General features: G+C 48.2%; 1 long non-coding RNA gene across 1 annotated transcript; it reads right to left on the bottom strand.

Annotated features, from left to right (window-relative positions):
• Positions 1–15: 15 nt before the first annotated feature.
• On the bottom strand, positions 16–19156 carry LOC311216759. The gene is made up of 2 exons (XR_014618973.1): positions 18955–19156; positions 16–2735 (listed from the first exon to the last, which is right to left on the bottom strand). It is a non-coding gene; the product is annotated as an uncharacterized lncRNA (long non-coding RNA).
• Between the last annotated feature and the right edge of the window lie 5294 nt (positions 19157–24450).

The following is a 24450-nucleotide window of genomic DNA, read 5'->3' as shown; positions in this document are numbered from 1 at the left end:
CATGATTGCCTCACATACTTTTCAAAACATATTTATTGTAGGTATTTATGCATTTTTCCAAGCCAGATCGGAGGTGCTAAATGACACTGAACTTTCAGAAAGAACAGCCAAATTTGTCCTTAAAATCTTAGTGTCTTAGCCTGGGCATTAAGAAAGGGTCTCACAGGGCTGCTGAGAGTTCCCTATGGTGTAACAGGGGGGACAGGCAGGCTGGATCCCACTCCAGATATGCGGGAGAGATGTGGGATCTCTCCTGCCCATCAGTCCCTAGCCAAGTGTCCCTATGGAGCTCTGCTGTGCCTGCTGTCCACTCTGAAAGACAACTGGAGGAGATGTGCAATAGAGCTGTTTTGAGAACAGATAGTATAAAAGTTAACACCAAACCTTCTTGTTCTCCTATTCACCATATGCAGTCACATACGTGAAGGGTTTCTTCCACATAGCTGTGCAAGAGGCATAAGTGGGAAATTCTGGGTTGCCATAAGGTACAAGACAAGGTTATAAAACATTGGAACAGTTTATCAGACATTTATATAAGCAGAGTTCCCATAGCACATAAGAAAAAGATCCATTCATCAGGGCTCTGGTTTCAGGATGAATTGCAGGGATTGCTCTGTGCCCATCCTCTGAGGTTCAGACTGGTCCTTCTGACTTTAAAATCCACGAGCTGATTCCCTTCAAAGGGGCTGAGCTGAGATAGGGAGAAGCTGAGCAGGCTCATTCCAGTATTTCAGAGTAAAAATGTTTATTTTAACATAAATATTCTTATTTTGAGTAAGATGCAGATAATAAATATAAAAATTGTAACACAGAATCATCAAAAAAGTTACAAAACCCCATTCCAGATCTTCCTGCTTTCAGTACAAAGAGTAGGTTGTTGTTCTCCAACCTGTTAGCAGTTGAGGTGATTCTACTTAGTTGGTTTGGTAGATACCAGATTGAAAACAGATCTGTTCCATCCACACATCTTGTCAAGGGGAACACTCAATTTCTTCCATCTTCTTTCAGTATCAGGTGAAGACACTGGAGTTGCTAAGAGAGGAAATTCCCATGGAAAGGAGCAGGGGGTCTGGGGCTTCCTATGATGGGCCAGTCTCAGCAATCACAGGTGTCAAAGCAGAAAGTCCTGAAACAAACCATTCCAAAAGTGCCACATTCCTGGAATCAGCCTGCAAGGAAGGACACCCCTGCGACAGTCCTGCGTGGCCTTGAGCAGCACAAATTTTGTTGTTTGCAGCCAGTCAAACAGTGCCCATCCTCATCTGATAGCAGGGTGCTTTTCCTGTGCCCGTTATCTTTTATCTAGTCGCACAGTCACTGGGACAAATATTCTCTTTTGGGGCTTGCTTACAAGGAGGAGTTGACTATTCTGCAGTAGTCACTGCAGGATGACTTCATGTGAACACACTCATTCCACAGCGGCTGTTAGTTTCTGATTCATACCATACCTTAACTGGAGCAGCGTCAGTATGTCAGTGTGCCTTACAAAGTTAAGCAAGACCTGGGACTCAGTTTGGGGTTTCTAGTCACTTCTCCTTTACAAAGAATTCAGCTTTAAGAAAAGCAGTTGGAATGTTCCTGAGAATAACAAATAACAAATGAGTAATTCTTGCTCCAGAGCCACAAAACCCAATTAAAGATAGGTAAGTGATGTGTAAGGGCAAGTCTGTGCAGTCAGCATAGAAAAAAAATGCATGCAGTTCTAATCTATTGGCACAGGCACATAAAGCAGAATTAATTGATAAACATATCAATTAATTGATAAACAAAGCCTTTTCAAAAAAGGTAACGACTAATCCAACCAGACACTGGGAAAGGGACTTGCTGTGGTGGGGCCAGACTAATTTGACTATCCATACCCCTAGGTGGAGTTATTAAAGGATAAAAGCTTTGAACATTGTTGCAGAGTTCAATGAAAATAAAAAACTTTTACTCAACATAGAGAAGCTCTCAGAAATGCAAACGAGGTGTTAGAATGCATAAAGATGTTGAATAATTGAATATTATAGAGTTTTGTTTAACAAATTGCTTCTCCACTTGCAATTACTGCATCCTTGTCTGATCTGAAAAATTAGAGTAGGAATAAAGCTGAGGAAGAGGTGATAAGAACGAGCAGAGATCTGCAACGACTTGGAGCAGTTCAGCTGAAAGAGGAGTAAAATGGGGAGTCAGGATGGAGAGGGCAGTCTGCAATATGAAGAATGGCATTAAGGCTAAATCCACTAACTCTTTCACAAACATGAAAAGAGTAAATACTGGGAAAAAAAAAAAAAGAGATAAAATAAGCTAGCACACATCACTGTCCTGGAATCTGGAGAAAACAACTTTTTTAAGCACTTATGACAGAAATCAGTCATGGGAGTACAGTCCTGTGAGGTTACAGGAAGGGGCAGGAGCACTGGCAGGACAGAGTCCGTCCATCCACAAGCAAGCAGCTGTGCAGAAATGGGTACAGTGACATGGGCAGGCTGCTTGGTGGGCATTAATTAGCCCATCCCCAAAGCCAGCAGTGGAGCGGTCGGTGCTGCCTGCTGCCCAAGCACGGCGGTGATGCTGCAGCCAGGTTCCCGTGGCTGGCTGGCCCGGAGCCAGGGGAATCACTCACCCCGCAAAGCAAAGGTGGATCTCTGGGCGCACCCTGCCCCTGCTCACAGCCAACACCTCTCCCTCTGGAGCGGCTCTGGCAGGGGCTGCATCTCAGGTTGGGAATATCTCCAGTTGCATTTCACTCCCAGCTGGGGAAAACAAAAGATAGACACGACAGGGAGGGAAAGCACTAAAGTTTGTTTCGTTTAAGCCACTCTGCCTGTCAGGTCTCACACCGTGAGCCTCACGCAGAAACGCACCCTCCACACCACAGCCCACGACAGCGAGGCTGCTCCGATGCCCTCCACCACGAACTTTCCCCAGCCTGTAACACTTCCCTGGCTTGCAAGCCAGCCTTCCCTCCCGAGGGCACGCCTGCCCTCCTGCCTGCCCTGCCCCAGGCGCTCGTGCTTACCTTCCAGGCCTCCCCGTGCCGGAGGTCACAGTTGACCATTGCAAGAACAATAAGGATTTTTAGGGGCATTATGACTGGGTTAGTAAAACACAGCTGCCCCTGAAAGTCCCTCATTTTTCTTGCTGCCGCTCAGTCCCCTCCAGGTCCCTAGGAGGGCAGAGGTCTGACGGGCTCCTCTCTCCAGCACGGCGGTGCCGTCTCTGCTGGCTTTGCCGGCCAGCCCCGCAGCCGCCCCGAGCACGGTGACCAGCCGTGACACAGACAGGAAGGTGTGGAACTGCTTTGTCATCGCTGCGGGCTCCCTCCTGAGCAAACGCCGCGCTGCACTTCAGCGTAACGCCAGATGGCTCGTCTGTCACTCGGCAGAAATGCCATCAAACAAAGCCTGGCATAGCTCACCACAAGCAACCCTCAAGAGCCCCAAACCGCTGGGGCAAAAGGAAGCAATGCCTTGCCTGCAGGCACATGTGTCGTGGGCAATCAGCACCCTGGCACTGCGTCCAGGACACGCGGGGACCCCAGACCTGACCAGCACCCAGCATTTGTGCACCAGCACCCCGGGGTGCCAGGCTGCCCAACCGCAGTGAGAGCAGGTCACACCTGCTTCCCCAATTGCAGGAGCAGTTACTCTTGATTTATTAATAAAGCTGGGATTTTAATTAGCTAATTACTACTGATTTCTCAACAGCTTTCAGCTTAAGCAATCTTTGAAAGGAATCTATAGGTTTCCTGCTAAAAAGGTGCCAAGTAGTTGGCTGGGAATTTTCAACCCTCATTTACAAATCCTCCTGGAAATCCCAGCCCAGCCCAGCACATCCTTAGGGCAAGGAGCAACACTTTCCTTTTAATTCATCAGTAATGTAAATTTTGATGGAAGTGGACTCAACAAAAACCATAGGCAGATTCCCACAATGCTTCTGCTCTGCTGTTTCCAGGAGCTTTCTGTGCAGGGTGCTGGGATGGGCCCGTGGACCTGCACGCACCCCCGCAAGCTGGTGAGCGCCTCGAGGGCTTGCAGGGCCTTTGTAGCACAGCCAGCAACTGAGGACTCTCAGCGCTATTTTTCTTCCTGATTGCATTAAATACGTCCTGTCCCTCAGCAAAGGGCACCTTTTCCCGCTCCAGTTACAGGCTAGGAAGAACACGACTGATGATTATCCCTGCAGACCTGCGAGGTGTGATCCAGGAGGGATCTCGCAGGGCACATCTCCCCCTTCCCCTTCCCAGCCCAAGCGCTCTGCGGGACTCCCTCGCTCGCCGCTGTGCTAACATTCAGCTCCAAAACAATGAGGCCGAGCTGCCACGTTCAGCTGTGCAGAGCAGCATCTTGTTTGGAGCTGCTGCTGTTCAAACATGCCATCTCCAGGGACACGGGCAGCAGGCTGGCGCAGCTGTTTTACATGCAGTGGAAACGCCGGGGTTTGGGGCAGTCATAAAGATCCACAAAGTGTAACACAAGGCGACAACCTCTCCCCTTCTATCGGCAGATGACGCTCCACAGAAGCAGCCAACCTGGCATCCAAAAAATTCCTGAGACCCCCTCATCACTGTACAGAGCCACACCTTATTTTAATTTTGAATTTCTTCTAAGGCTTGAAAGTCAAATGAAAGCAAGCTTTATGCTCCCATTTGGTAATAAAACACGAGTCATGATTCTGAACCAAATATTATTTGCATCTTTTAAGAAATTATAACAGTAGTATAATAAAAAAAAAGCAGGAGCCCTCTGAATGCTAATGACGTTGGTGTCCTAAATGAAGCATAAAAGCCAGATCCTGCAAGAAGCAAAGCATGAGTCAGAGCGTCAGCAGTTCCTCACTGAAAGCAACACTCGTGGCTGCTTCATTCATTTAAGGAATCAATTCCTTTGTAATGAGCATCAAGTAGTTTCTAAGTCTAAAAGTAAAATGAGATGCATGCTGTTATTATTTTCAAAAAGTTCTCTCTTTTTTTTTTTTTTTTGTTTTATTTCTTGGAATGACAATAAACAGCTCTTTGTAGTCGGAAGGAGCCGCAGGCAAGGACCAGGTCTGCAGCCCTTGCTGTTGTGCTGACACAGAAGACAACCCGAGGAGCCCCTGCCCCGGGCACACAGCAGCCTCCCCAGCGGCCAGCTCCCCGCCACGAGCAGACGGAGCACGGCCAGGGTGCAGAAGAGCAGAGTCGCTGCAGATGTCAGCCCGCCAAGGCTTTCTCACCCTGCTTTAATTTCACGTGCATGGCAGACTCCAGAGAGGACGGATGTGTCCTGCTCTGGGGAAGCCCCTTTGCAGAGGGTTTGCGTGTTCTTTCTTGGACTGCCAAGCCAGCACAGGGCTGCGTGTGCTGGAAGAGGGACCAACTGCCCCAGCTGCTCTCTGCTCCCTGCTGCCCCAGTCCCACTTGCCAGACGAGGCACAATCGGACTTGAATCATCAGGGGGCGAATCTCTGGGTTACGCTGGGGTTTATCAGGAGGATTAGGGACTGAAGTCTTTTTGGTGTGTTGGATCTGAAACTCAAAAAATGCAAGAACTGCACAAAAACAAACCGAAGGTAAGAAGTAACTGCAGTTTCTAGAATTCTTCCAGCTTTAGTCATTGAGGGGGATTGTTAGGAACGGACAAAGGGCTGTTTCCCTTAATTTTTTTAAGTGTGAATTTCGTCTTGACAGTTTCCTTTCAGAAACAAAAATTGAAAACAAATTGTCCTATGCACAAAACAAAGGGACAGATCCTCAGCTGGAATGGACTGGTATTACCAAATGAAAAACACCCACCCGCAGAAGAAACTCCAGCCCTTTTGACAACAGCTGCCTATCCTGCTTGGCCCAGACAAGAGCTTCAGCCTCTGGTTTTAGCTGGCAGATTGGGTTGATCACCAAAACCAAGATTGGGTTGATCACCATCTTGAAAATTACATGAAAGGTCCCCGAGAAAATATTAACTCTGCAGTGCAAGAGGACAAATGCATGACTAAGTGTGGTCCAGTCCATCCCAAGCCGGACATGCCCCCATGAGAGGCAGCACAATTGCACCTGGCATTTGGGAAATCCCTTCAGCCACGAACAAGTTACGAACAGCGGCATTTATTAGTGTTGGCGCTGCCAGCACAAACTATGACTCTGATCAAGCTGTCCTTTGTGCAAGCCCAAGCGTGCTCCAGAAGTCACCATGCTAGCTGAGTCTCCTCCATCCAGAAGAAAATAAAAATACACCCATCAGTTAAATTCAGGAAGCCTCTCACTTTGCCAATTACCAGAAGACATCCCAATTGCTGCTGTCTCAGCGGTGAGAGCTGCCCAGTCGCCATACAGAGCTCAGACCTCCTTGTCCTCATTGCACTGGGACCCTACAACAAACAAACCCTCGAGCAGTGATAGAAGAGAACCCATCTTCATTTCCTTTGAAACCTTCAGCTTGGAGCATCATTCTTCCTCTCTCTCAGCCCTGCCACCAACATCAGCAGTGGAGCTGGAAAGCCAAAGTTATTTTTAGGGGATGGTACATTTAGGCCCTGTTAATCTTGACTGGTCCCTTTGAAAATGACAAGGTTGGATAACCAAACACATTACACAGACTTTCCATGGAGTCTGCTTGGAAAACTACCCTCCCACCTTTCAGCAATGTAGGAGCCACTAGTTCAAACAGTAGCATTTAATATGGCATGGACTTGCCTCATTATGGTGACTATGCCCCATGAGCATTTATACGCAGAGGCCTCACAGAACAAGGAAACTAAAGCACCTGTCTTTAAGTATATAAAATAACACAATTAGTCATCAAAAAGTCTTCTAGGTGCTGCCACATTACACCCACCTTGAGTGGCAAGAGGGGATGGCAGTGCTGCGGGGTCAGATGGTACGGCCAAACCAACGCGTTGGCAAAACAAACCCAAAACAACTGAGAAGGGAGCTGTTGGTGTGAAGACTAATAATGCATTAAACTGGTTGGCACAAGGAAGGGGACAGGAAGGGAGAACGTTAGGAAAGAGCTCTAGGGGAGGAGCTCTGGCTGAAAGAGGCTTCATGACTGCTAGTAAATTAAACAGTGCGGGGGCCAACCAGCCCGGCCTGAAGTCTCCCAGCCACCAAAACAAGGCGGCCACATCCGAACAGCCTGTTAATAACGGCCCCTGGCCCACACAGGCTTTCAAACCAGATCCAGGACTGACTGGAAGAGTCCCAGGCCCAAGCCCTGCCCAGGACCAGGCGAAGCATGCGGCCATCGGCTGTTTGGGTTCCTAGTGCGGTGCGAGCGGAGGTTGCGGCCCCACAGGTCAGCAGGTGCCCGGCCAGCAGGCAGCTGTGCACAGACACACACCGGGTCCCAGCTGAGCACGTGCTGCAGGTCTGTGCCTGGGCTGCCCACCGCAGGGAAGGCAGGCAGGCAGCTGGCATCAACCCATCCGCGCTGCCTCCCGTCCTGGATCTCCTGCACGGTGAGCGGCAAGCTGGGAGGGAAGCAGCCAGGCAGAGGCTGCCCAGCTTGGGCTTTGCTGGAACAGAACCTGGTCTGTCTGGCACGGAGGGAAGCAAAGTACAGGAGAGCAGCAGGAAATTGCTCAGCAAAAGGGCTTTTTAAATAATTTCACTTTAAACAAAACTAAGGCATTACCATAAAGTAAATGGCCACACCTTGCTACTTACAGCTCTGCTAACAAGAGCAGCTTTTCCACAGCTATTCAAATACGAGACCTGGGTGCCGAACCAGCTCTTTCAAGCTCGTTTCCAAACTCCAGCCAAAAACGACTTTCTGATTCACCACTTTCTCAGGCACAGTATGCAGAGTACGCCTGCAGGCTGGAGCTGCGCAGCACAGAGTGCTTAGGCACAAGTTTAATTACTCTGTGGACCAGGGATGCGATTAATCATATGCTTGAAGTTAGCATGTGCTTAAGCACGCCACTGACCCGGAGCCTTTAGTGGATCTAACTGGTATTCCTGTGCTCCCCGTTTTCCTGCTCTTTGAGACTCAACAAGTGGAAGGAACATAGGACTGTTCCCATGGTCGTACACTCCCAACAACTCACCTCAAGTCTGGTTTCTGATTTTTTTTTTTCTATTACAGTTTTTGTACCTATTCTCCACATTTCCTCACCAGGACTGATTACGGGTATTACAATAGGAGGGATATTATCAGAATTTATTAGCATTAAACCCAGAGCTAATTATTACCATTCATGTGTATTTAAAAAGCTTTGGGCTTAGTTCTTACTGAGCCTAAATGGGGCTTTAGGTAACAACTTACTTCTGTTTAATATGCACATTTTGGGGATTAGTTCACTTATGTCTGAGGAGTTTACAAAGTCCTCAAAAGAAATCTGAAGCTTATTACTGAAATTATTGCACTGCTAGCTGTGGACTCATCACACAGAAGAGCTCAACCATAAAATATGCATCAGCCATGGGTGGTCACGTAAATTCACATTTCATTATCCACAGCATACCTATCCTGGGGATTTTTTCACTGCACTTTTCCACCTTTCCAGCAAAGATTTATTCCTAATTCATACTAATTTTAGGAAGGTCAAATTGTATCCAGCCCCCAGGGAGGAGCATGCAGAGGAGCACAGGACCAGAAAGCTCAATTTTTCAAGACACAACTGCCTCTTTAACGACCGAGGAAATCCCTACTGGGGAGGTTGGAGGGACAGGAGCTGCTTCCTAAGGCACTCATGGGACCTGTGCGCACTGCCAGCTGGAGCCTCCGAAAGTCCAGGAACACCCATGCCCCACGTTCACCCAGTAAAATCAGTTAATATTGACAAACCAGGATATTGCAATTAAAGCACAGCATGCACAAATCAATTTTCAACCAGCAACTGAGCACACATGGGATTTGATTACAAGAGAAGAAGCACATGTCTCTAAAGGAAGCCTCCTCTGAGAAAGAAAACAGATACAATAATTGATATATGTTTTGGCTACTCCTAACTAATCCCATCACATGCTCTTTATTGCCAGTGCATTCATGAAAAGTGCCTATTTTGGTTACCAGGGTGAGCTAGAGGAAAGAAGAAAATCCCCCCAAGATGGCTTGCTGAGCCTGGGCACCCTCACTGCTCTCCCACACTATCACAGTGACCTCCCTCCTTCGGGCTGTGCTGCTCCCTGCTCATCCTGCTGGTCTTTGTGCAAAATGCAGAATCATCTTCAGCAGAAAAATAAAGTCTGTATTACTAGCGAACCTACCTGCTTAGCCTTAACGCTGTGTCTGGGAAAATTTACATTACTTTTTTTTTTTTTTTTTTTTTAAATCATCTCAGCTTGATTTCACAACAGTAGCTTTGAAGCTTTTTCCTAAACATGCTAGATACAGATTCAATAACCACTGAGAATGGTGGCTGGTTTGGGGCCCAACCCTGTATTTCCAGAAGCCTCCTCAGAGGCAGTAAAAGTCACAGGACCACCCCCCTCATTTGCCAAATATCATTAGTTCAACTAGACAGGGCTTAGCAGCAGGAAGTTGAGCTGGTGTCTCTAACATCACTGATGTATTAGAGCCATAAGGACAGGTTATAGAAACCCAGATTCACCTGCCACATGCAGGGACAGAGGGTCACAGCAACCTTCAGAATAGCTGAGTTGTAAAGGACCACACTGCTGTCCGCTGCCACTCAGTGATTTATCAAAGGAGCGGCTTCGTACCTGCAAGGTTTAGACATCTGGTAATAAAGCCATCAAATGCACCTACAAGTTGAGTGAAATACATGGTTAAAAGGCTGCCAGGTGCATAAGTCGCACAGGGAGCCATCACCCCACCAGAAGGCCCCAGCTCCTTCTACCAGGGCTGGATGGAGGCTGAGCCAGGGCCCCCCTTTACACAGAGTTGGCTGAAGGCCTCCCGGGGTGAACTAGAAGCCCTGCTGACATTTCCCAAAGGATACTTTTAATGAGAACAAGCCTTTGCCAACTAATGCTCCACCAGTCTCCAGGCTTACCATTGCTATTCAAGTACAAGGGGTGCTGAGAAACGCTCAGGAAGGGGAAATCCCACTTCGGAGTCCTGTCAGTGAGCAGCAGGCCTTGTACCAGCCCTGCTGCGGGCAGTAGGGTTCCCGCTCACCTGAGCCAGACTCGGAGCACCTCCTGTGGGCATACTGAGGCCGGTCCTTTGCCATGGCCCTGAACGACTTATGGACACTACAGCAGGCACTGGGACCAGCTGGCAAGAATATGCTGCACGTGGAAACCTGCTGGTGGTGCTGACTGCTCCCTGCTGCTCACTTTCATTTGACTTTAGGTCAGACACCACAATCAATGTACTCAGCTTCTCTTTTATTTTCACCTCTTTTCCTTCCTGGCTGTCAGATAATAGCTCAACAGCACTGTCTACACTCACAGCTATGCCTGGAATAGTGAAATTGTAGGGAATTTCATTCAACAAGAGACTTATTCGGCCATCTCTTTAGCTGATGGGGAAGTAATTCTGGTGGGAGATGATTTCTGGAGGCTGTACTGGGATATACTTTAATTTGGATGAAGGAAGTGCAGCATTTCCTTCCAGGTGCAGATTTACTCAAGAGAAGAAGAGTGCATTCACTGTGTTGACCCCACTCCCCTGCCAAGCCGATCTCAGTGGGGCACAGAACACACCTCGGTGGGACCGTGCCCATGCCACTTGGGTCTCTGGAGCACTGGTTCCGTTTGCAGCCCACCAGGTTGGGACCTCAGGCAGTATAAGGCAGTACAACTCCTCTGCAGTCAACATTCACGCCCAGCTCAGCCTACCTTGCTTTGCAACAGCCTTGTTACATGTATTTTTAAAGCACTTAAATCCGTGCTTGCTGCCTGCAAGCAACTGGCCATAAGTCAGCCTTGCTGTAACACAGCTAGCTAGATAGTTACAAAATATTTCTATTTGTAAAAGGCACTTCAAAGTTAGAAAAGGTTTGGAAGTTACAGATTTACAAACACTCATTTATGAACACATGGCTCTAAAACGATAAAAGTACAACTCCAGGCAGTTCACCCAAAAACATCAGCAGTCACCAAAACTACAGAGCACAGGACAAATCCCGGGCTGGTGCAGATCACACTATCTCCACTAGCATACAGGAGATGTTTATTTAGCAGTGGGCATACCTGCTGCTGCTTTGGAGAGCCATAAATTCATTCTGTGATGTAGACAATCTACAATCCCAATTCATATTTTACATGTAATCTCCTATCAGATGTTTTGAAATGAAACTTTTTTTTTAAAAGCATTAGTGCCTTAGAAGTATAAAGACATCCAAAACTTTATGTAACTACTATTACATAATACCCCAAACTAGCTCTTAAGCACTTTCCCTACGCTCTGGAAGCAGTACACTTTTATTTGGGGCATGTGAAACAACGAGCTACACGATTGCAGTTACTGGCACAGGGCAGTGTTTGGGGGGCGAGGGGCGGCAGAAAAGAGTTCACTCCAGTGGAAATTTTAAAGGGAGAAGTTTCCTACTGTGTTCCTAAAGAAATTTTCAAGACACACTGTCGGGAAAAATGTTGTCTCTCTGCCCTTAGCAGCCATCGATACAGAAATTAAATAAAGTCCTGGAAGGAGGCTAGAGATAGCATTAGTTTTAAAGGCTGCATGCATGCAGAACCTCCAACTGCATATAGCATTAATGTCATAAATGTGTGTGAATGTTCTCATTCAGCCTATAATTTATTCCCTGAGGAGATGCAAAACTAGCTCAAATATGCTACATGCGAACCAAACTCTCCCAATGAAGTGAGTGCAGTATGCGAATCCTGGAGTTAAATTTAGGCTGGGCCTTTGAGTAACGTAACTCTAGTCTCAGTGTAGCACTTGGAGTCGCAGCTAGCATTGTGAAACAACTCAGTGAAGTTCTGCTCCTTTGTTACAATCTTTTTTGGAAGCTCTTCACTAACACAGATTTAAGAAATTCAATTTTATTTATTCAACTGAATTTTGTTTTTGGTGCAATTGTTTCAAAAAAGTCAATTTAAGTTGTTTTTAAAATGCAGATTCAAGCTGGTTTTTGGGTCTTTATAACTCATGTGAAAGAGCCACTCTAAATATATTAACTACAATACATAAAATACCATTAACTGCATTGCTGAATAATCCACGACACTGGAAAAAAACTGGATGCCATAAATATCTGACTTAAGCTTTTTCAGTAATTACCTTTAACCAGAAAATCAAGCAAATAATGTAAATTAAACTAAAATGGGCAAGCTCATTTGTGATTAAGCACCTTTCTGTTTCTAACTCTGTACAATGGTTGCATTTGCATGGGAATATTTTCCTCCTCCAGAAATATTTCCTTCAAAATTAACAAATGAAGTCACAATTATACAAAATACCTTTGTAGTCAAAGCAGATTTTGTAATAAAAAATATTTTAAATGCAACTGAGACTTCAAATCTACTTTTATGGTATCCTTCAAGTGTAAAATACACCCACAATGGTAGAATTGAGGAAACCGTATCTTTCATAAAATACCAAAATAGCATTTATAGTTTTAAATCCAGCATATTTTAACTGAACTACATTCAAATTCTTCCTGATGAAACAATCTCTCTTTTCATGCAAGATTTTTCATGCAGATTCTGGCTCCAAACCTCCACATCAGTTCGCCACAACTTGTTTCACTGGAATTCATCAAAAGACTCAAAAGCCCAGCGCCAAGGAGCCGAGCTGCTGGCCCCCACGTAAGCTGTCCTACCGAGCTCCGCAGCCTGGAAAGCCCCAGTTCCCAGAACTAGCTGATGTTTTAAACAACAGATTATAATCAAAACGAAGATTCCTGACAAAGTCTCAATATTTCACTCTATAAATTCTTAATTCGTTTTCCAGCATTTGTAGGTTGCTGCTAGCTCCACCCTCTCAAATATCAGCAAGTGCTGCTGCTCTTAAAGAAAATTCCGCTTTGGGGAAGTGCGATATTATTCCAGATGTTCCAGCACACGGCACTTCTGCCTAACCCAACCTGATCATCGCTTTAACGAAGCTGAGCGTTAAATAGCTTCTGCAATTTAGTCCTTAAACTGCCGCACTTGTCTATTTGAACTTAGCCCTATTGGCATTCAAAGCCCCATGCTTTGTAAAACAACAGAGACGCTCCTAAAGAGCTGCATTGATTTTTTTTCCAAAAACGTAAAACCACAACTAACTTTAGAAGGCCTTTGGGCCCCTTGTACATTAGCTCATACAAACTGATGATTGAATTAAACTCAAGTGTGTTAAACTGGGTTCCTCACAGTATTTTAAAAGCAACCATGCAAAGAGATAATACTGAATGAAACCCGCTTCCTAATTTTACAGTTTGAGGAAATTCCATACCTACAACTGCAAAAAAAAAAAGTAACGTGCAAGTAGACAGATTCAAAACAGCTGTAGGCACTGGTACGTCGCTGCTTGGTTTAACCAGCCTTCAGTAGAAAAAGGGCTGGAGGAGTCCCTGCCCGGCCCGCAGAGGAGCAGCTCCAGCCCTTTTGCCAGACGGGGCAGTTGAGGGTAACGCTGTGCTCAGAGCGGTGCACGTTCCTCCATGGCATGGCAGCTGCACCAGCCGCTGAGTGCTGCACTGCAGTCATCTGAGCAAGGTTCCAAAACCTTGGTCAGATGGGACGTTTTATAATTAAAGTAATATTAATAAATGACAGCACCAGTGGGCATGTTCTAGGAGTCAGGACTCTAAACTAGGACTCTATCCTACCAGACCTATAAATGGTGTCACTAACTAATCTGTAGTGGGAAAATACTCAAATCCTGCATGATGCCATGGAATGTGGGCACATCATCCGCCCACGTGGACTTTCAGGACACCGTGAAAGACTTTCTGCCAGAGGAGAGGCAGAACAAAGGCCCATTGCCTGCTGCCACAGCAGGGAAAAAAACAAGAACCTATTCCTCCTAAACTGACAGACCACTAAGACCCAAATAAAATCCAGGAAGGCTATATAAAACCCAAAGCTACTGAGCAGCGCTGTGGAAATATTTTGATTATTTAGCACTAAAGAAATGTGCCATGATCCTATAGTCCATCAGTTAGGCCGGGAAGCGGAAGCTTTCTCCACACCATCATCACTCCTGGCTCATTTCCTACAGTTCGCAGCCACATGATTTCTTTTCCACACTGTTGCTGGCTCACACTAAGGTTCACGCGAATGTGCAGACTTGGAGATGGGATTTCAAAGGCCTATTCTGCCCTCAGCAAGGAAGGGTTTCCCTATCCTAGCAGCTGTAATCCTCCTATTAGTACCACCACATGTACACACACATCCTTTTCTCCCCCTCTCCCAAAGCGATTGAACCCTGGCATAAAGCAGAAACCCCTCTGCCAGGCAAAAAATAAAAAAATAAAATAAAGAAATACCCCCTGCCTTGTGAAAGCCACACAGATGCTGCCGATTTTTGGCATTTTACAGGGATATCACAGACTGCAGGAAGCAGCTGAGGGCTGTCCCAGCCCCTGCAGACCAGCCCCAGGCGCCCTGAAGCCCCTCACAGGCACTCCTGAGCTCTCCTCTCCCCTTTGGGACGTCACTTTGGGGTCCGCGGGAAGGGAAGCGATGAAGTCAGCAGGAGCTGGAAGGCTTTTCTCAGGCAGGCCTGCGGCAGGAAGGGAAAAGCGCATTCCCTTCATCTGCTTTGCCTCTGCGTGCTTCAGAGCCGGCCTGCAGCGGGAGCTGGCACGGAGCACGCCGAGCGCGGGGCTCGCCATCTGAGGAGGGTGCCGAGAGCAGCAGGAGCAGCTCCACAGCCTGGCTGCTTCCCTCGTGCCCGGATTTGGCCCTCACCGAGGGCACAGGGCTCTAACACGAGCACATCCAGGGTTTTGTGAAAGCTCTGTACCGAGCAGCAGAGCCGACACCAGGCACAGGCTGAATCTAACCGTCCCCTCCTCGGTCATATAAACGTGTAAACCACACACCGCAGACTTGCCATGCCCTGTGCCCTTCTGCGACTCAAAATACAACCCTGGCTTGAAGGTCTCTATTTGCAAACATAGAGGAACAGTGGTTCCTAAATTGCAGGCAAACATTTGACTTCCCTCAGCCCAATTCAAAGAATATCCTGCACGAACCCCACCCTTCTGCCCAACAACTCCAGCCTTAATGCCTAGATAGTTTTCTTTCAGGCTTTATCACAGATAAATGTGGCCCCTTTTTTATTGAAGGAGTAGAACCTGCCAAATATTTACCAACTCTTTCAGAAGGCTGAAAATGTCACTCTTACAGTGTAATAAACTTCCCCAGAAAGGCCCTGATAAAGGAGAGCCTCGCCGTACTGCCCAGAACTAGTTTATTGTGGCCTGAGCATTGCCAAGTCTGACTGACGAAGAAAGCATATTTGTACACACAGAAACATTAGCAAGAGAGGCATCAAGTTTAGAAGTGAAAATAAAACAAAGCCCCATTATTAACTGGGGTGTGTGGGGGGAAATAATTGAGCCTGCATCCCAGAGAGCAAAGGATATTATTGAAAACTTCAGAGCTAAAAAAGTAATTTAAGAGCTTGTCCACAACTTGCAGCAGAAGCTTGAACCATCTTATTTAGCATTTGGAAAGTGCTAAAGTGTGGCCTACCCCCAGCCCAGCCTTCAGAGCAATATTATTTAAAAAATAAAATATTTTTACTTTGTAATTTGACCCACAAAAAGTCATTTGGGGCAGGAGGGAATGTTCTCTTCCAGCCTGAACTTTAATTCAGAGGGAATGTTAAAACTGAACAGTGTAAACCAGATGCTGAGAAATATGTCTGCAGTGCACTGCATGGTCTTTGGGGCACAAACACAAGTTGGAAAGGGCTCGTCAATGCTGTGTGTACAGCTACAATCTAAACAGTTGCTAATAATTGTAGGTGAATGAAGAAAAACTACATTTGTACCATCAGAAAGTTCATCAACAGTTGTAGCAGCTATGAACAACTACATCCACTCTAGCTCAAACAGATGAATGCTGCTTGGAAAAAAAAAGAAAAAAAAAAAAAAAAAAAAAAAAGTCCTTTCACCTTGGCAAATGCCATCAAGATAAAAGATTTCCAAAAGAGACCAGGGAGACACAAGCTCAGCTGAACAGATTTCCCAAGTCCTGGTGATGGCAAAACACTGAGCACTCACTCCCTGCAACAACAGGCTTTGACTGGATCTTGAAGGAAGCACCCAAACCAAAAGCTAGTAACTCAAATTATGCTATATAGTGCTCCTAAACAGGGCTTTTGGGGGCAAAACTTGCCAGAGTTACTTAAACGCAGGAAGAAAACAATTATTGCTGGAAAAAATATCCAGATTATGCTAAATCTGGCAAAAGCTAAACCCAGCAGTTTACCCAGCTTTACAAAGCAAACCACAATTAAGAAAATCTCCTATGAAAGGGAAAACTTCAGTTGAGCCTACCAGCCAGCTCCAGAGACTGAACTGCAACACAAGCAACCTCAGCAGAAGTCGCTGCTTGCCAGCGATACCAAGAGCTTGTACAAGGAGTTGCGAGGAGCATGCTAAAGAGGCACGGAAATCTACCCCCGGTTCCCCCCTTTCACACCATCAGGTTTTAATGTTAATGATATGGCTCTGCATGCTTAAAGTATTTTTACACTACGCTCGTCGTCTTGTAGCCCCGTCTTGTTCCAGGGTGGATGATTAGAATCAGATTTCTGTGATTTCACTGCAGATTAATTTCGTTAAGAGCTAAAGATCTGCAGGGAGAAAAGGGCTGCAAATAGGCCAGCAGAACCGCCCCCAACGCCATTCTTTGCGAGAAAAGGAACAGGATTTTTGCCTTTACTCCTGACTTTCACATACTTTTCCATTTTGTGGCTGCTAGACAGACCTCTCTGGAAAAAAATGGGCGTGCAGGGAAAAGAAATGTGCAAAAAAAAAATTCCTTTAAATTTTGGTTTCAAAGAAAGCTCCCACCCAGTACCCACGTACAGATTCCTAAAGAGAACAGGCCCAAGGCAGACCTGACCGCTCCTGCTGGCCCCAAAGTCCAACCAGCAACTGAAAGACTACACACAGGAAATAATTCTGCTGCATCGAGGACAGTATGCCCAGACACATGTCAGAGGAATAGCTATTAATACACGTTTTAGTATGCTGCGCACAAGTGTTTGGATACAGAGGACTGCAGGAGAAGAACTTAAGCACAGGTCTGTAATACCATTTGCAAATTCTTGCAAACTGTGAAACACAAAGTGAATATTTTTATGGGCAAAGTCTATAGAACAAAGCATTGAAAACAGGTTTTGTTTGCAAAAATCTCATGGGGTTTGACTGTAAAAGTTATGTGGAGTGTGCCGGTGTCTGTGTATGCACACAGAACATAGAATTCTGCAACACTACAGCAAAGAAGCGATTCAGTTCTACAATCTTCCTCTGCTTTTTAAGCCACTTCATTTTCCATTCGGGAAACTCAGGCCAAGTAGCAACAATATTCTCATGGCTTTCTCCTTATTCTAGATCATTGTTCTCGACTTGACAAGAGAGAAAGAAAATTATCTCTACACAAATAAAAAATTATGGGGAGCCTCAAAATAATTCTAAGAACTTAAAATGCAATGTAACATAACACCGAAGGGCACAGAAGTTAAAAATATGATGCTACATAAGCAAACAGTAATATCCGCAGACAGCGTTGTATCTATATCGTGCCCAAAGAAGGAGCACAAACCAATGCCTACAGGAGTGCAGTGTGCCGGACCAAAGACAAGTAATAGGGAACCTCAGGAGGGTGAGGGGTAAGAGCATCGAAGGAAGAAGAGAAGGACCGGGAGCCAGGAGGCCGTTTGGTGTGTATGTGACCAGATTTATTAACAAAACAAAACAAAAAAAAAAAAAAAGGAGGAAAGGGGAGAGGGCAGAAAAAAGAAAACAGATGTGTTTTCTGAAAGTGAAAGCGGCGGGGAAGGATGCACATGGCCTCGCAGGAGCGAAATCCGGGCGCTCGCTGCCTGCTAAGGCAGGGCTCGGGCACTGCGGGGGGGCTGCCGCGGCATCGCCGACGGCCCCGCTCGTTCGAGGCCCCTCCGGAGGGGAAGGGAAGGGAAGGAAGGCACTTACGGCTGGCCGCCTCCGGCCGCTCCCCGCGGCCCCGGGCAGCGGCCCCGCCGCGCTCCGTCTTCGCCCGCTGCGAGCCCGGCAGGTCCTGGGAGCCGAGAACTGGGACTTTGTAGGCCAGTTGAAGCCACGAACCTCTCATCTCGCCCGCAAAGACCCAGCCCTCAGCTCGCCCGATCAGGCGCAGGCTGTGATTTATTTTTATTAGCACCGCTAGTGTTTTCATTCAACTCCTCGCTCCGGCCGCTGCCTGCCGCAAGCGCGGAGCCCCGGCCCCGGCCGGAGCGGGGCCACCCCCGGCAGCAGCCACCGCCCCCTCCCCGGGCCGGGCCGGGCCGTGTCGGCCGGGGGTGCCCGGCCCCGAGAAAGAACCGGAGCCGCCGGCAGCCCGCTGCCTGCCGCACCTCGGGCCGGGCCCCGCAGCCCCCGGGCCGGGCCCCGCAGCGCACCGTGACTCGGCACGGCGGGAGCCCGAGCCCCGGTACCTGCTCTGAGCGCCCAGGGGGGCTCGGGAGAGGGGCTCGGGGGGACCCCCTTGGTCCCCGTCCGCCCCCAAAGCCGCGGGGCCCCGGCACGGCTCGGGCTCGACTACGAGAAGCGGGGAGAGGCGGCGGGCGGCCGCGGTGCCCCCTCTCCTGCCTCGCCGGCTGTTCTCAGGCGGGTATTTAAGCTGGTACCGAGCACGGCGAGATCTTTTCCACCCTTCCTCTTTGCCCTCACAAAAGGCGAAAGAAAAAAATCAGAAATTCGTTGCCACAAGGGACGTTGCAACATTGCTCTCGGCTTTTCAAGCGCTGCGTTCGCCCCGGCGTGCTTTAGAAGTCCCAACCCAACAAGAAGCAGCAGAAGAGAAGTAGGGGAAAGAAGGGAAAAAAAAAAAAAAGAAAGAAAAAAAGAAAGAAAAAAACACCCCCAAAAGCAGCAATTAAAACCCAGCCCCCCAGCACCCCAAACCCCTCAAACCAGCAAGAGGCGAGCTGCTCCGTGCGGCGCGGTCCCGGCGCGGCGGTGCTCGGTGGCCGGCTGCAGCCGGGTGCCCGTCCCTCGAAAGTTTGCTCCACGTGTTGCGGCCGCGGCCCGGGAGGCTCGGGGAGGCTCAGGGCCGGCTCCCGGGGGCGGTGCGGGCCCCGCCGCCCCCCGCCGCGCACGTTTAAGGAAGCGGCCGGTCCCCACCCCTGCGCCGGGCAGCTCCCGCCGCCAGCCGGCCGGGCGAATTTGGGAGGCTCGCCCGGGCTGCCCTCTCCACCCCTTCGCCCTCCCCGGAGCTCCGCCGAGCCCCGTGCACGAGGAGGGAGGCGGCCGCCGGTGCCCGCCACCGTCCCGCCGGTGCCCGCCGCCGCCGCCGCCCGCCCGCCCCGCGCTCCTCCCGGCGGCGCCTCCGCCGGGGCATTGCGCCGCGCCGACCTGCGCGCCCCGCGGCCCACCGAGGGCGGAGGGAGCCCCCTGCCGGCCGCCCGGGGCCGCCGCCGCCGCCCTTCTTCCTTCCCCCGAGCCCGGGCCGCCGGCAGGAGCCCCCCGGCCTCGCCTCAAGCCCCCCACGCGGCCCCGACCCCCGCGGCGGTAGCCCCGCGCCGCAGCTCCCCACGCGTGTCCTGAGCTCGCTCGGCCTCCTCCTGCCTCCCTGAGCGGCGGCTGGCGCAGCCGTGGCAGGGCCATCCCATGCCTGGCCTCCTGGGGGTCCCGGAGCTTTTTACCTACATCTCTGGAAGGGCTGGGTGAACGTACCTGCCTTAGCAGGGCAACCTGCGCACCAAGTGCAGCTCTCACGGCTGGAGCTGTAAGGCTTTAGTAAGGACACGTTCCCTTACACACGCACACAGTTAAAAAAGGCCTTTTAGGAAACATCACAGGCCTTCTGTAACGTAAGGTCAAGTCAGAAGGGATGGCTGAAATGCCATGAAAAAAAAGATAATTTTCTGTCTTCCGGCTTGCTGATCTTACAGTGTCCCTCTGCACATCCTCACCTGCTTTGTGTTTCTGAGCTTTGAGGTTTCCTGCAATGATACCTCTACATGCTGTGGATATGAACCTGGCATGTGCGGGCCCTGCCCCCAGGTTGCGTGGGACTGGCCAGTTACTGCACCTCCCTTTAATCTCTGCTCCAGATCCTCCCAATGACAAAGTATGAGGGAAAGGGGACAAAACAGGCACATACCACAAAGAGCTCCGCTTCCCTTGATGATGCCCACAGGCAGCTTACTGTGCTGTGACAGCAAAGGGGTGACCAGTCCAGTGAGAGGCAGCATGCTGGAGCCACAGGAAATGCAGGGGATGGCCTGGAAGGTTTTATCCTACAGAGACAGAGGACATCAGTCGCTGTTTCTGTGACATGCCGGTTATCAAGGTGATGTTCACTGAAAATCACAGCAGGAACGCAGCTCCATCAAGTCGAGCAGCAGTCCCACAAAAGATGCTGGCTAAAAGGAGCTCACAAAATAAATTGGGATTACCAACACATGGGAACGCTACCATCATGTCTTCTACACCTGATAGGAAAACCTCAGCTGAGCAAGAAGCTCCAAACGCGGCTTCAGGAGCTAAAGATAACAAAAATCAAAGCCAGTATCCAGAGCACTCATCTTTGCAATATTTGGGTTCAGCAGAACACAAAAGTACATCCCCCATGTCTCCATCGGATTTATCCCTGTGTCCATACAGAAGCAACCTGTGACACCTCTGTGCATGCAGGTTGCACTAGGAGCCTTTACGTGCTCAGAACTTCATGGTACCAGCATCGTTACGGTTGTGGCAAATGACCAGTGGCTTGTGTGGACAGCACGGGACAGGGAGAACTTGAACTGATCTGTCATGTAACTGCTCCTCTCGATCGACACTGCAAAGTCATTCTCCACACAGAAGAAAGTGTTCCTTGGCTGGAAGCCTGATGAATTTTTAGAGCCAAGGAACATGTTGTTTAAAATGGATAGTAGAATGCAAAGTGAATCATGGACCATGGGCAAAAGGTTTGAGAGAGAGATGAAGTTGTATGAGGATTTGGGAATAAGGCGTACTGGAGGAAGGTACAGAAACGAAGAGTTTCTTGACCATCTGGAATGGGGACACTCAGGAATTGTTCTACAATGATGCCCCGTGAGCACTGGTAAGAACAAAGACTTCCAAAAACTGTGTAAGACACACTGACATTTTCTTTGGTGAGGGGCATGGATTCTTTAGAAAACAGTTGGGTTCAAAGAGAAAAGTCCTCAACAGCTTTTAGAAATGAAGAGACTCACACTCATACAGACTGCAAGTTACATCCACCAACCACTTGTTCCCTCTCTTTCTCTCTCTCTCTCTCTCTCTCTCTTTTGTAGTATTCTTGCTCTTTGGCTGTATCAAAGAGCTAAGAGCTGCTCATAACAATGCAGACCAACACTGAGCACAAAAAAAATCATAGCAAGTGCTGTGGCTACATGCATGGAAGGATGAGTGTGAGCCAGGGAACAGAGAAGTTTCCTCCTAGTTAAGTGGATGGCACACTCTTTAGCTGATCTCCTGACCAACTGTTTAATTTGCTATTTTCGGCAGCCTCATACGTGTTGCCTCTTGCCTTTATCTTGCCACCATTGGTACTGGATGTCAAGCGTCTCTCACGAGATCAGGGCAAGATTTTCACACAACATTTTTGCCCAGCGGGAGGTCTCATGCGAGGAGCCTGATCCTATGAGATGCTGCTCAGCTCCTGGCAGCCTGCTCCCACTTCCACTGACAGCACTGGCAGTCCTTCGGTGGTAACCGGATAAGGCACATGTCAGGCAAGTCTCCCCTTGGCAGGAGACACTTCCGTACCTGAGAAGGTCAGGTCTTTGGACTTCATCTCCTTTCACAAATACCTGCTGGCTGCTCTCCATGGTGTGCAGAACCTGTGTGCGGGGAATGCATGACTACAGCTCCAGTCTGGATGGGAGCTGGGAAGAGGATTAGCCCTGCATTCACTTCAGATGTAATCACAAGCATATCAAGTTGTAAAGCATCACAACTTTCGCAATTCTAAAAATAAACATAAGCAGTTTGGTTGAAGCAGTTTGGCAGCCAAAGGGCTAATATATTAATAACATTAGGCCAACACTAACTATGGAACAATAACTACAGAACAATAGATTCTATCGCTTCTGAAAATAGCCCTGTTTGGAAAAAAGGAAAAGATTTTTACAAGATCCATGAACCAGATGTAGTAGCTTCTTTATAGGTATTCACAAAGGCTTCACCAAGGGGAAGACTGGTGTGACATCTCTGAAGTTAGGAGGGAACTTGTGGGATGAAAAATGGATGGAAGGTTGGACTGCACATTGCTGACTGGGACACGCTCAGGCCCCGTGGATGTACTTTGGTCTAGTTGAATGCACACAGCAGTCTGAGGTTTTTCTTTCACAGTTCTGCCTATGCTCACGCAATACCTTTCTCTGCAAGAAGAGCCATCGATTTGTTAACTTTCCAGCACGTGGTACTAAGCAGCATGTGAGCAAGCACGGCTTGTAGCCAACAGCCTGGTATTTCAGCATCACCCCTTGTTGACAAAGAGACTGGATCACCAAAGCAGTTAAACCTGAACCCAATGATTAGTGAGAGAAATAACTGAAACTCTGCTGCTGGCACAGGATGAAGTTTGCTGCTCTTCACCTGAAAATATGAATCCATGCTGGAGACCCAGAATCAGATCTCTTTTTATCAGAACAATAGGAACAACAAGTTTATCATTTACAGTTTCTGAAATCTGCAAACATGACATACAGCCAGGAGTGGGCCTGACCCCCTGTACCTCTGCAGGAACACCCAGCCACCAACCCATTAAGGGTTTATGGAAGCTCTTGCTCAGCTCTGAGCACCCACGTAACACCACTGGGCCTGCATCTCTGTCCACAGACCAGGCGTGGTCTTGCTCTCTGCTCGCTGGCCAAGGCTCTGCCCAGCCAAAGAACCCCTGGCAACTGTCGGTACGTGATGAATGCCCCACCATAAATGGGGACCTTCATATTTAAAGCATGTGTGTTTGTGTGTGTGTAGGAGAGAGGGGAGAATCAAAGGGCTAACAAGCTATGATTAAGCTCAGAAATAATGGTTTCCTGTTCAAACACAGAACTATGTCTCTTCTTAGTACAACTACCTCATCCCCAATTGTGTCTATTAAAGACAATTACTGGGGGAGACAGATATGTGTAACCAGATGTGGAAACAACGGTCATGTTATGCGCAGTGCCATATGCAGTTTAAATTCTTTGTGGCTGAACAAGTTACATATAAAAAAATTGTGTGTTTGTGCACAGAGGAGCAGCTGTCAAGGGGGAAATCCCCTTAGCCCACTTTAATCCTTCGTTCCACAATCCTCAGGGATTAAATAAATGCACTAACGTTATTTACTGTAATGCTTGCTCCATGGGGGGCTTCAGTCCCTGAAATCCACTCCAGCATTTGCAAGTTTCAGTTGTGAAATATGCTGCGAGCGTTCTATATTTGGTAGCTTGCAAGTACTCTTTAAGTTGGGCCCAGAGTGATGAAAGGCCAGGAGTCAGGAATTCGGCTCAAGCAGAGGCTAACAGGAAGCAGGCTGGGAGTGGGAGCTCGTTTCTCACTGCACACATCTTGCAGTGGCACCGGGGCACTGCAGTGACTGCTGAGAGGGGACAGTGTTCACAGGACTATACAAGACACTTCCTGAAAATTAAAGATGCTGCCATGGTATTAATCCTGCCGTCATCTACACACTGGGAGTATGAAATGAGGTTTTAAGCCCAGCTCTGCCAGTAAAGCCTCACTTGCCTTCTGCTTTCCTATGATGAAATGTGTTTGAACCTGGGTACAATCCCTGTGAAATTAGCCACGAGGAGTCCATCAATTCAGACGCACAGTCCTCACGTCCCCTATAATGCTGTGACAGTGTAAATTGCACAACACCATCAAACTCTTATGACCATTTGTGGCTCAACTGATGGCCATGGCACCAAACAATAACGTACAAAAGTTGCAGACTGGGGCTCCCAAGAGCCCTCTAACATACTTGCAGCGCTAGCTGATTGAGCAATCTCTTTCTTGGGCTTCCCATGTAAGCTTATTATAGCCTCTTCAAAGACAGTAAACATTAAATTCTATATTAGGCTGTCCTTGTCTTGAATTCATATACAGTCTGAATTCTTTCACCCAGATGATTGTACCAGCTCAGCACTACTGTTTGAATTACTGCTGCCACAAACGGGATGGCAGGCCACAGCCACGGCGGGCATCACCCTAAAGAAGCTGCTGCTCTTAGTACAGGGGCAGGTTTTGCCTCAATTCTTTCAGGCAGTAGAAAATAATACAAACTTCAAAGGCAAAGGCATTTGTTGTTGATGGCTTTTGCACTACTGACATGATGTCTCAGGCTGGACTCTGCATCTTGGCTTGTCACCATGAACTCCAGGTCCACAGGGCTGTACTTTGCTTGAATGCAAAGGAACTAATTCTCCATTCCGGGATGAGAACTGA

The sequence above is a fragment of the Netta rufina genome, assembly GCF_964035555.1.
Source record: "Netta rufina genome assembly, chromosome: 19".
In the NCBI taxonomy this organism is placed as follows: Eukaryota; Metazoa; Chordata; class Aves; order Anseriformes; family Anatidae; genus Netta; species Netta rufina.
This window is presented reverse-complemented; position numbering and strand designations above follow the sequence as displayed.